We start from the raw sequence: 13,408 nt of genomic DNA, 5'->3' as shown, positions 1-13,408 counted from the left end.
AAATACTAAGCTACAGTGTTTGTTATTTCAGCAGTGGATATATAATACTAAGCTGTTTTGGGAGTAAGGCATTAAAATGAACTGGAGATTTTCCATCTGCTTTGATTGGGATGTACATTGGCCCACCAGACATTTTGGAAGATGTCCTGGATGATCAGGGTTCTCAGTCAAGCAGAGAGCCTACTCAAGTAGAAAAGGCTGCCTACTGGAGAAGTTCAATCCCCAACATGCAGGGTACTGCAGGAATGGTGACAGGGATATACAGGAACGGGTGGAGCTAACTGGCCCACCCCTGCTGAACCCTTCATGCAACAGTAATCAGGTAGTGGAAGGAGAACAAATAGGATCTTGGAATTGTTGTAGATCACAAGCTGAATATGAGCCAACAATGTGATGTGGCCACAAAAAAGGCAAATACTGTTTTGGGCTGCATTAATAGAAGCATAGCTTCCAAATCCCGGGAAGTACTAGTTCCCCTCTACTCAGCACTGGTTAGGCCTCATCTGGAGTACTGTGTCCAGTTCTGGGCACCGCAGTTTAAGAAGGATGCAGAAGGATGCTGGAGAGAGTTCAGAAGAGGGCAACAAAGATGATCAGGGGACTGGAAACAAAGCCCTATGAAGAGAGCCTGAAAGAACTGGACATGTTTAGCCTTGAGAAGAGAAGACTGAGGGGAGAGATGATAGCGCTCTTCAAGTACTTGCAAGGTTGTCACAGACAGGAAGGCCAGGATCTCTTCTCGATCATCCCAGAATGCAGGACACAGAATCATGGGCTCAAGTTACAGGAAACCAGATTCCGGCTGAACATCAGGAAAAACTTCCTGACTGTTAGAGCAATACGACAATAGAACCAATGACCTAGGGAGGTGGTGGGCTCTCCCACACTGGAGGCCTTCAAGACAAGGCTGGACAGCCATCTGTCAGGGATGCTCTGACTTGGATTCCTACATTGAGCAGGGGGTTGGACTCGATGGCCTTGTAGACCCCTTCCAACCCTACTATTCTATGATTCTATGATTCTAGGGCAAATGTTTTATCATAGCTACAGTATTAGGCAAGACAGCTGCAGAGCGAGCCAGCATGTATCCAGTTCTACTGCATGCTTTATAATTTGGGGAAACCCTGGCTGAAGATATATCTATTTTCTATTCTGAAGAACCTATTATTTTCCACTTTTCGGTATGCACATTAGCCAGTCAATCCCAAAATGTTGCTTTTAATTTCTTTCCTAAAAATGTAGATATCTCTCAGAAACAAAGAAGCAATACAAAAGTAATTTTTGTTAGTGAAGAAAAGAAGTTTCTGTAAAGCAATAAAAACAATTAACATTTTGAGCAGTGCTACTTTTTAATAGTCAAAGTTGACACCTAGATGCTACTATGATGGGTGCACTGCAGCTGCTCTGCTAGCAATAACATTTTATGTTCAGCAGGATAATTGAGGGCACGAACACAATAATGCTGGTGATAGTTATGCTGAAATTTATTTGAGTTGTGTGCTCTTTCTTCTCTGCTACCGTCCCTAAAATAACCACAATACAACATGACAAGACAAAATAACTATTTCAATTATAAACTGCTTGGTGAAATTTATCGGCTTTTGTTCACCTTTTTTCTCCCATTTTTCTCTTATTGCACAAATTCATACTCTCTGTGTTTATTTGAGTAGAGGATCTTCCAATTCAAATGAAATCAAAGATTGCAAAATACTCATTTACCAACACCCAAGAGCCTAAAATTCTGTTTTGTACAGGCCTCCACCTAATGAGATCTAGAATGAACCCATTATTGCACAATTCTGTGTTTTGTTGATTTCTCACTGTAACATGTGCCTGCTATGTGTTTGCGGTGTTAAATGTGACCCAGGCAAGATAGGGTTAATAGAGTGTTAGGGAGAGAGTGAAAAGTGGGAGGGACTTGTGGGGGGGATTCTGAGGTTATAAAAGGAGGGAGTTGACAGTCAGATAGGGAGTTAGGGATTGATGAAGTTAAGTGAGTGAGGTTTGGGGAATTGGTAGGTTAGGACCAAGGATAGATTGATTAGTAATATATAACTCTTCTTTTAGTAAATCAATTTGTATTTGTTTATTTCAGTTACAAAGTCCCACATGTTGGTTTGTCTTATTGTGCTACCATTAGAAAAATTGTTACTTCTCCTGTACTGGGTAAAGGGAACCAGTTAGGCATACTGGGTGTCTCTTTAACCCAGAGGGTAAAAGGGGCTGAAGCTGTGTGTGTCAGTGAGGACAACAGACCCAGCGGAGGCAGACGTCCTGATGGGTTTTTCTCAGTTTCATCAGGTGGAAGCTGGAGAAGGTAGAACCCAGGGCAGGAGCATCACAGTAAGATATTAAATTTTGCCCTTTAAGGTACCTTTAAAAACTAGTATGTAGCATGATTTGTCCTAGTCAGTGGCTCAAGTGGCAAAGTGTTTTTCATTGTTGAATTATTGTTGACCACCCTGGAATCCATTTTTGAAGAAGGGCAGTACATAAATATTTGAAATAAAGAAATAAAATGTCAACATTTGAGGGTGGGGGAGAAGAAGAAGAAAAGGAATACAAAAGGGGAAAATCTGAGAAGCACAAATGTATCTAAATGCAATCTGTTTTGGTTTCAGAAAATTAAACAAAAGGATCTGTGTAAGGATGGATGAATCTGTCTGGTTTGCTTTCTCCTGCACTTGATTTTCTTTTTAATCTCAAGTTCTTTCCTTCTGGAATACGAATAAATTTGCCAATTTTGCTACTTTCGTATCAAAACTGACTGGGCAAATTCAATAAGCACAGCTATTCCCAGCATGGAGGTGACCATGTTGTACCTGCCTGTCATGTAGCTGTTAAAAAGTGATGAGCCTATCAGAAAAAATAATAATACTGGCAATGCTAATTCAGCCCTAGCATGACTGTATACACAGGAATTCAGACCCAGAGTTTTAAGAGCTAATAACTCAAAACCTTGGGCCTGGATGGATATATCTGTCAGTTTGGGTTTCTCCCACATTCAATTTTGTTTTTCGTTTCTTTTTTAAAAAAAAACCCTCAGGTTCTTCCCTTACCAAATAGGAAAAAAGTTGTTAATGTTGGTAAAATCTCATCAAAAGCTGAAATGAAATTCTCATCCATCCCTACATCTATGTAATTATTTAATAGGTAGGGATGTATGAATCCCTTACCTGGCTCCGCCCAGGGGTATCCATGGGGGGGGGGAGACACTCCGCCCCTCCCCCTGGAATCCTCCCTGGCTGGCTCTGCTCCGCAGCGGCTCCGTGGAGCCGCTGGCCAGGGCCGTCCGCAGCCAGAGTTCCGGCTGCGGCCAGGCTGCAGCGGCCGGAAATGGAGGCCATCGTAGCAGCTGCCATTTGCGTCCTGCCAGGCTGCCGTGATAGGCTGCGTAAGTATTTATGTAGCCTATCATGGCAAAGAGCAGGGATGCAAATGGCGGCCGCTACGCCGTTTGCACCCCTGCTCTTTCCGTGTTAGGCTACATAAGTATTTACATAGCCTTTCATGGCAAAGGCAGCCACGCAAATGGTGGCCACTACATTGGATGCTGCTATTGGCAGTGAGAACTCAGTTTGGGCAATGCCCCAGTTTGGACCATTGTTCCAGGCTTCATGAAGCTACCAATGGGTATTTGAGCCCTTCCCTCACTCCTGCCCTCTTCTACTTGTGTGCCACATCTGTGATTTGTTTCTGGCTTGTAGTGAGTCAGAATTCCCATTTTACATCCTAACTGGCCTTGTTAACTGACACTAAGCCAGAGTTCCCCAGTTCAGATGTAATGGGGAACTCTGGTTTAATACAAAGTGGTACTGTGGGACTATTGTTGTGCTCTATAGTACATAGGTTATGGCATGCTGCAGGGCTCTGTTTGTCCCATGTTTACATGAAGCTGCTGATTGAGGTCATCTAGGGATTTGGTGTGAGGTGTCAGCGTACTGATGAAATCTGTCTCTTTTCCTTTTCATCAAATTTAGATGGAGCATGGGGTGTTTAATCCTTGTTTGGAATCAGGAATGGACAGACAGGTTGAGGGTCAATAAACGAGAAACAAGACAGGAGTGCTGTTGGGGCATGGTTCTTTTGTCCATGGTTCTTCTGAAATGATGTTCAGCCAGTTCTGGATGGGGTTATAGTTTCTATCAAAGATCAGGCTTGCAATCTAGGGGTGCAACATCTGTGGCCCCTCCTGGAAAGAGACAGCCTGACTAAAGTTGCCCATGCCCTTGTAACATCCCAGGTGAATTACTGCAATGGGTTTGTTAAGTGGGTCTGCCTTTGAAAACGGCTCAGAATCTGCAGATGATTTAAAATACAGTACCTAGATAATTAACCAGGAGTGGGTGAATGAGATCTCTCCAATTTTAAAATAGCTCCACTGGCTTCTGGTCCATTTCTGGATACAATTCAAATTGCTGATCCTGAAAGTTGTAAATAGTTTACTTTAAGGATTGCCTTCTCCTACACAAGCCTCACCCAGTATTAAGAGCTTACTCAGAGGTCCTCTGTTAGACATGAGGCAAGTGGTGACTTGAGACAGGGCCTTATCTCAGCGGTGAAGCCCTGGGTGTGGAACACCCCACCCAGGAGGTTTGTCTGGCACCAGGCCTGCTATCTTCTTGGGACCAAATGACAACTATTATTTGACCAGGCCCTTTTGATCTGTTGATTTTAGTTTTGCCTTCCTCTGGTATTTTCTTTGCCGTCCGAATACTTTTTATTGTTTTATTGCTTTTATTGTTTATGACATTTTACTTACCTTATAAACCATGCTGGGAAACCATCTGGGATTAAAGAGTGAGTTACTATATTGCAAATTAAATAAATAAGCAACAGTGTGTCACAGAACCTGCTTACTAGAGGACTTTAACACTCTTAAGTTTTCACCAGGTATTGCCATTCTAACCGTCTAACGTCAAGTAGTTTAAAGGTTTTTTAAATCACTCCCTTTCTCTTTTCCTCTTCCCAGCTGGAGGAGTGCATGTGCCTTGAGGAGGGATTGCTGAGAACATATTCTTAGACACACCTATCTTGATGCAAAGGTCCTGCCATACCCAGTCTTACATTTGTAACATACAGAGTTTAGGCATACAGTGTATAGAGATGTATGGGCTATATAAAATCCACTCCATCTGTGTTTTGCAGATTGTCAGGCACCTTTTGTTCCATCATCCACTCACAAATGGATGCGATTTTTTTTTGTCATTCAGAAAAATACGCAAATAATTCTGTAAGAGGTTTCACAACAATTTATAGAATTTACCTTAGTACGCAACATTTAGTGCATTGTCCCCCCATTCAATTCAACTTTTCCTCAGTAAAAACTTGCATATTTTCCTATGAATAAATATGCGTAAATTTCGGAAAGTAAAAAAAAAAAAAAGCATCCAAAAGTTCATGGACTCCATGCAGCCTTAGGGGGTTGCTCCGCGGTAGTTTCTGCAGGTCAGATTCTTAGAGATCCAAGCTCATTTTAGTCCATCTTGAATATCTCCAGCATCCCCAATGGTGTATCCCTATGAGGTTGCAATATTGCTAGTCAGAGCTTTTAAAAACAAGAAAGGTATTTGTTAATATTTTTTTATTGTACACAGAGATGTTAGGCATCAAAGAATGCAAGCAATAGGGAAATAAAGAAATCAAATGGTAAAGTTTTCTTCTATACACAGGAGGCTTCTTTGAATCTAAACAGCAGGGCAGCCCTACACTTACAAAGCTAATCATACCCACATCATCAGATAAAGGGGTTCTGAGGGATGGTGGAGAAATCCACCATGGACTCTGATGAGGCCGGATTCTTTAGAATCCGCCCTCCCCAGAGTCTGTGGCGAAATGGACTACCCCCCCCGCTACCCCCCGAAATCTCCCTGGGACAGACCCTACCTGGCAGCGGCTGGTCCAGGTCATCGTCTTCATTCTGCAGCTATCTGCTGCTGGGCTGCGGAACAAAATGGCATCTGGCGTAGAAGCTGCCATTTGCGTCCCTGCCCTTCGCCATGATTGGCTATGTAAATATTTATGTAGCCAATCACGGCCAAGGAGAGGGACACAAATGGTCTCCCCTACGCCGGATGCCATTTGCAGCCACAGCCTGGGAGCAGATGGAAGTCTGGCTGCGGGCGGCCCCGGCCAGCGGCTCTGCAGACTTGCCATGGAGCGGAGCCGGCCGGGCAGGATTCTGGAGGGGAGGGACAGATTGCCTCCCCCCCCACGGATGCCCAGAATGGGGTGAGTATTCCATACACCCCTAGGGGTTCCTCAGGATAGAACAGGTTTGACAGATTCAGTATATAAGAAGCCTCCTCGCCCCCAAAGGAATAGTATGAAAGGAGGATTTTAGCTTCTGGGGGACTGGCCCAGAATATTTGGAATTTTACAGGCCTTAAGAGTGAGGACTACAAGACTTCACCTGTCACCAGCAAGCTCTTCCTGTCATTGGTTCCCCTCCCTTCACAAAGATAAGTTTGCTTGGAGAGGAGGAACTGGCAGGAGAAATTGGGGGTAAACCCTCTCTTCCAAGCATTTTCAGGTAACTATCAAAAAGACCCTGAGTGCCAAAATAGACATTACTTTAAACCTGTATCTAGCAGAAAAGTCAACATAAAATGCAATAAAAATAAGGTGAGACCGTGAGGCTACTAATGACAGCAGTACCCTACACGTGGCATCTCCTAACATCACACATTAGGGATGTACGAAAGTGACTTACTTTCCGCGGATTATGTTGATGGTGGGGGGGAGGCGTTCCGTCCCTCCCGCCCAGAATCCTGGCCGGCCGGCTGCGCTCCGCAGCGATTCTGCGGAGCCGCCGGCCGGCTCTGCCAGCAGCCGGACATCCAGCCGCTGGCTAGCAGGGACGCAAACGGCGGCAGCCGTAGCCGCCGCCGTTTGCGTCCCTGCAGTCAGCCATGATAGGCTACGTAAATGTTTACATAGCCTATCAAGGCTGATTTTAAAAAACAACAGCAACACGCGTACGCAAATGGCGGCGGCCATGGCCGCTGCCATTTGCGTTCTTTATTTTGGCACGTCTTTTGGCATGTCTATGCTATTTGCGTTACCCTTATTTTCGCCATCTTAGTCTACGTAAATGTTTACATAGACTAAGATGTGCCAAAATAAGGAACAGAAATGGTGGCGGCCATGGCCGCCGCCATTTGCATACGCGCTTTTTTTGTTTTTTTTTTAAGTCAGCCGTGATAGGCTACATAAACATTTACGTAGCCTATCACGGTGTTTTTTTAAAATCTAGCCATGATAGGCTACGTAAATCTTTACGTAGCCTATCACGTTTTTTTGTTTTTTGTTTTTGTTTTAACCTGGAAATGGCGGTGGTGGCAGCCGGTCGGAAGACTGGCCGCCGCAGCCGCCGCCCCGCTGCCACAGCTGCCGCCAAAGCCACCGCTGCCAGGAAGATCCGCCCAAGGTAAGTCCCGTCCCGGGGGAGTGGCGGGCCATTCCGCCACCGATTTCGGGGGGCCGAATGCGCTGGCCTTCGGCCTCCCCAAGATCCATGGTGGAACTGTCATACATCCCTACACACAGTTTGCAACCAAATCCAGAAAAGCTGAGGGCTGTACAACATCTAAACCATCTAATACCAAATCTCTTCAGCAGTTCCTAGGTTTTGTTAATTACCTGACCAAATTTCTTCCCCACCTTTCTGATATTTGTGAACCACTCGGGTGATTATTGGACACAGATACACCTTGGATGTAGCTATCCCAACATTATGCAGCCCTCCAACAGATCGAAGACTTGGTTACCAGACATCCTGTGTTGAAGAACTGCCACATGAATGAAAATGTCACTAGTGTGATGCCAGTGAAACCGGCCTGGGTGCTGTCCTGTTACAAAATGGGCAGCTTGTTGTATTTGCATCAAGGTGCAGTCATAATATGATCATACTGTCATAATATAGTACTGTCATAATATGATCATGCTGGCCAGCCCCCATTAACAATCCCGCTGCTCTGTTTTGGACCAGCTGAAGTTTCCAGACCGTTTTCAAAGGCAGCCCCATGTATAACCCATTGCAGTATTCCAGATGAGAGGTTATCAGAGCATGGATAACTGTAACTAGGCTATCTCTGTCCAGATAAGGGTGTAGTTGGTATATTAGCATAAGCCGATAAAAGGCGCTCTGTGCCACCAAGTCCACCTGTGCTGCAAGTGACAGTTCTGGCTCCAGGAGCACCCCCAAACTATGAAACTGATCCTTTGGGGGAGTACAACCCCCTAAAAAACAGGTTGAACATCACTTAGCCAGGCAGACAAACCACCCACTAACAGTACCTCTGCCTTGTCTGGACTGAGGCTCAGTTTATTGGCCCTGATCCAATCTATTACTGTACCCAGACACTGATTGAGAACAGCTGCTGCCTCACCTGAGTATGATGAAAAAGAGAGGTACAGCTGGGTGTCATCCGCATATTGATAGCACCTCTGGGTAACCTCCCCCAGCAGATGTTGAACAGCATAGAGGATAAAATAGAGCCCTGTGGAACCCCGTGGCATAGTTGCCAAGGCACAGAGCAATAATCCCCCATCACCACCTTCTGGAATTGGCCATCCAAGTAGGAGTGGAATCACTGCAGTGCAGTGCCTCCAACTCCCAGCCCAGACAACTATCCAGAAGGATACCATGGTCGATGGTATCAAAAGCCACTGAGAGGTCCAAGAGAATCAATAGGGTCACAGTCTCCTTGCCCTTCTCCCAGCAAAAGTCATCTCACAGGGCGATTTCCATTCCAAAACCAGGCCTGAAGCCCAATTGAAATGGAGCTATATAATCCATTTCCTTTAAGAGTGCCTGGAGTTGTCCTGCAACCACCTGCTCAAGCACCTTGCCCAGGAAAGGGACATTAGCCACTGGCCTATAGTTGTTAACATCCTCTGGGTCTAGATGCAAACTTATAAATCACTGTTATAAGAGCAGGGCAGGGGGATAGAATGTTGGACTGGGAGATCTAGGTTCTACTCCCCACTCAGCCATGAAGCTCAGTGGGTGGCCTTGCGCCAGTCACTGACTCTCAGCCTAACCCACCTTACAGGGTTGTTGTGAGGATAAAATGGAAAGGAGGAGGACTATGTCAATCATCAGAGGTTCCTTCAAGATGAAAAAAGGTGGAATATAAATGTAATAATAAATAAAAATAAATAAAAATTAGATTACCACTATGGCGATATAATATGTATCACCATAGTGGGGAAGACTGTGACCAGATGACCTGTGTGCCTGCTCATCTGTTTTCCAGGTGATGACGGTTGATGGTTTGCTTCAAGGCCCTTGTTCTCCCTTCTTGAGTCCTTTATGTCTAAACTGGACTTGGAGTAGACATCTCTTCAAACAGGGGATACCTTCAAATGAGAACTGTCCTTTGACAGCAAGTAGAAGATTTCCCTCTGTAAAGTAGGACATTAACACTTTACATCCATGACTGGGACTTTTCTAGAATCTGAGTAATTTTTTTTTTCCTGTTCTCTGCTGTTGCTGCAATGACTTTTGAGCAATATAACACTACAGACTTCAGTGAAATGCAATGATTCCTTTGACTGTCCTCTTTTATGTCTCCTCTAATTCTCCTTGCTCTGCACTCATCAAATAAATGTAACCGAACGCATTCCCACCTCACACATTTTACTGCTGCTAAGGCAAGTTATCCATCCATACTAATGACTTTAAATATTTTCTCACAAATCCACATCTCTCTATACTCCTAACATTTTTTTTTCTTTTTTACACTTCTGCAGGCTTCCTGAAGTTATAGTCAATATAGGTCTAGTGGGTTTTGTTGTTGTTGTTGCAATGCAAGTTTATATAGTAATTTTTGCATTTACATTTTACAACATTGGTAGAGACTACTATTATTCTCATTCAGGGTGAGTTAGTTCATACATTGCTATTTTCCTCTGTTTAGTTTAGCAAGAGCTACATCTTACTGTATAGTATATGGCAAATTGTATTCACATTTTAAAAAACCCAAATTAAGGTACTGCATCGAGTATAGTAAAACAAACAAACCCACTTAAACCCATCAAAAATTTAGGACCTGAACATTCCAAACTTGCACTCTAGGTATTGCACATTTTGGTGCAAAAGAACCAACATCATCCTGCTCATGATCCTCCCAGAAAAGGTTTGCCTTGAATTTTTGCCTTGAACTTTTTTCATGACTTGACTGACTTACTACTATCTGCCATTTTATTATGTCACCTTTCCTTGATGACTTAAAAAAAAAATGATTGGAATTTTTATACTTCGAACCCACAACATCTGAATTAATGAAAAATTAGTCTATCAGTGGCCTTTAGCCATGACGGCTCAATGCAACCTTTGTTATTCAGAGACAGTGTATCTCCAGGATACTGGGGCAAGTAACAGAGGATGGCTATTTCCATCTTGCTCTGATAGTGTGGGCTTCTTCTGTTGATGTGGTTACCCTCTGTTTGAGACAGAGTGCTAGACTAGACAAAACCTTGGTCTGCGCAAGTGTAGGGATCTTTTACATTCTTAAATGAATCTAGATTAATTCTGGATCTGGATGGTCTTCATAATTTAATGAACTGGAACATTTCCAATAGGGTGGCCACTTATGAATCACTCCCAAAATGGATATGCATCTCCAAAAAAGAGGACAAAGGGGGCAGCAATTTGCATAATGTTTGCATATGCTAATTTATATGTATAGATGCAAATTTAGACATACGCTGAAGGTAGGAAGGGGGTTGCCCTAGCTTCTAGCAGTAAGTAAGCTGCCACCACCCCTTACATCCATCTCAGCCTGTGCCAGGGGACTATCAGACCTTGCAGGACACTTCTGAGGCTTAGGGAATAGAGGCTCAAACCACCACACCCTATTTCCAAGCCCCAAGCCTGAAACTTTAAACAGTAGCAATTAACCAAGCAGAAGGCTCTGGATTTAGTACCAGGGCTTACTTGGAAAGAAACACACACAACTCTTGAGGTAGGTGTTAAGTTTATTTGCAAAGTGAAAGGGGGGAAAGGGGAATAAAAAGGCTTACAAGAACCAGAGTACATTTGGAAACAATGCTGCAGGAAGAAAATAACAGAAGTTACCCATACCTGTCTAGGGCTTTCAAATAGGTCAGGGCCCAAACTGTGATACTGAAAGTCACAAGCCAAATGCAAGATGGAGACAAAAACAAATGAAACCAAATGAAGACCAAAGGCAGCTCTAGCCCCCCTTGCTTTATAGTCAGGAGCGAGCCTTTGACAAATGTGAGATGAGCCTCCTTAGCCAACCACCAGCTGGCTGAATAGTGTTCCTGGGCTTTCAGGGATGGGGTGGCATTCTCACAGAAGTCCAGTGAAAATCATCCAGTCTAACTGGAAAGAGTTCTACTCCACCCTTGAAGCCAGAACAGAATGAGATAACACATGCAGGTAGTTTAATGAGTGTATGCAGACCCATCTTCACTTTTAAAGGCAGCTAGATCACAAAAAGAAAATGGGTTTCCTGACACATACTTATTATAATAAGTAAATAGAAATACAGTACTGGAAGACTGTGACCAGGTAACTAGTGTACCTGCCTGTTCAGCCTGATGTCCAGGTGTTAAGTGCTGATGGGTAACAGTTCTTATTGTTCATTATCTTTAAACTTGAATTGGACAAGGCAGCCCTTCAAGTAAAGAACAGCCTTCTGGCAGCCCTTCAGATCAGAGGACTATCCTCTGTAAAAGAGGACACCTGGCCAGCCTAGGTTTGGTGGGAAAGATGGCGAGGGGCCTAGGGACCAAGTCCTATCAGGAAAGGTTGAAGGAATTTGGCATGTTTAGCTTCTAGAAGAGACAGTAAGAGGGTACTATGATGGTCAGATAGATGATGGAGCAAATTTGTTTTCTGTTCCTCCAAAGGGTAGGACCCAGTACCAGACCAATCAGTTCAAATCACAAGGAAGGGTATTTTGACTAAACTTTAGGCAGAACTTTCTGATGGTATGAACTGTACAGCAGTGGAACAGACTGCCTTGGAATGTGGTAGATACTCCTTTGTTACAGGTTTTTAAGCAGAGGCTGGAAAAAAACCATCATGGATGCTGTAGCAGTGGATTTCCTGCAGTGGCAGGGTGTATAACTTTACAGGTGCCTTCTAACTCAATGATTCTATGATTCAAAGTGGAAGCTTTGTAAGTTACCATTCTACATTAAACCTCTACTGTCGATGAAGGAATGGGGATTTGGCACTAGGCATGCTCTTGATATTTCTTGCACGGATACTTTTTGAAATCAAATTTGCTTCTCCTATGAGGAAGCAATGGTGTTATCCTCTATGTCAGTACCAATACTTTTAGTTAAAGTGAAAGATGCTGAAATGCACCTGTGCCCACTCCCTCCACCTCCTCATTTTATGTCCCTTCTACAATATTGCGCAGCATTATAGGTTCAGCTTCACATTCTATATTTCTTCTTTCTAGGGGATTTTTCTTCTTGACGTGATGCATCAAACATTTGTCTGGGACTTTGAAAGACATAGTTTGGCCAGAGAAAATAGATCATCAGTATTAGCTCTCACTGAAATATCCCCTGGCCTCTTCCATAAGAACAGAACAAAAACAAAACAAACAAAAAAGCCTACCCAGTAACAGTTGCCCATGCTTTGGCTCCAGCTCCAGCTGGAGACCTGGCAGGGAATTTATTTAAATTTTATCTTAAGTAGGATGGCTTTAGGAGAAGATTCCATATAATGAGAGGCAAGCTACCATATTTAGCATCTTGTTTCAGAACCATATATTCACTGAACATAAAGACTAGAAGGTATTTTTGAGCATTTGTAGAAGGCTAGTTTTTCAGTGTATGTTTCTGACTTTGATTTATGTAATCTCATCTGGCTGAAAACAGATTCCCTTTCCCCTGTTATTAGTTTCACATGGCATCTGCTTCTATCGGTTTCTAAATTTCAGGGTCTTGAGTGTGTACACCAAACACACAAAACGAAACAAAAGGTATCCACACATCCAGAATAAAGAGGTAAGATACTTTTGTTTGGATTAGCTAGGACCACAACTTTATTAACATTAACAGCGAGATCTGTGTGATGCCATATATATATATATACACACACACATGCTTAACTTCAGCAAGATGGCTGACTCATCTGCCTTCAGACCATGTCTTGGGACCAAGTTTTGATGATGGACTGGTGAAGAGTAAATAAACTTGAGTTTGATGCTTCTGTGGGTGGTTGTTATTAGTTTGTATGCACAATGGTCAATCTGTAGAAAGGCTGTTCTTTCATCTTCCTCTGTTTATCAGGCTTGGGAAAACATCTTGGCCACAAGCAGAAGCTGGTCAAATAAAGAAAGCACTGTACAGGCTTTCCAGGAGTGTGTGTGTGTGTGTGTGTGTGTGTGTATACTGAGAAAGCCTCCCTTGAGGAGGG

The sequence above is a fragment of the Heloderma suspectum genome, chromosome 4, assembly GCF_057233095.1.
Source record: "Heloderma suspectum isolate Gila_16-S chromosome 4, 16-S_ref, whole genome shotgun sequence".
Taxonomy (NCBI): domain Eukaryota; kingdom Metazoa; phylum Chordata; class Lepidosauria; order Squamata; family Helodermatidae; genus Heloderma; species Heloderma suspectum.
This window is presented reverse-complemented; position numbering follows the sequence as displayed.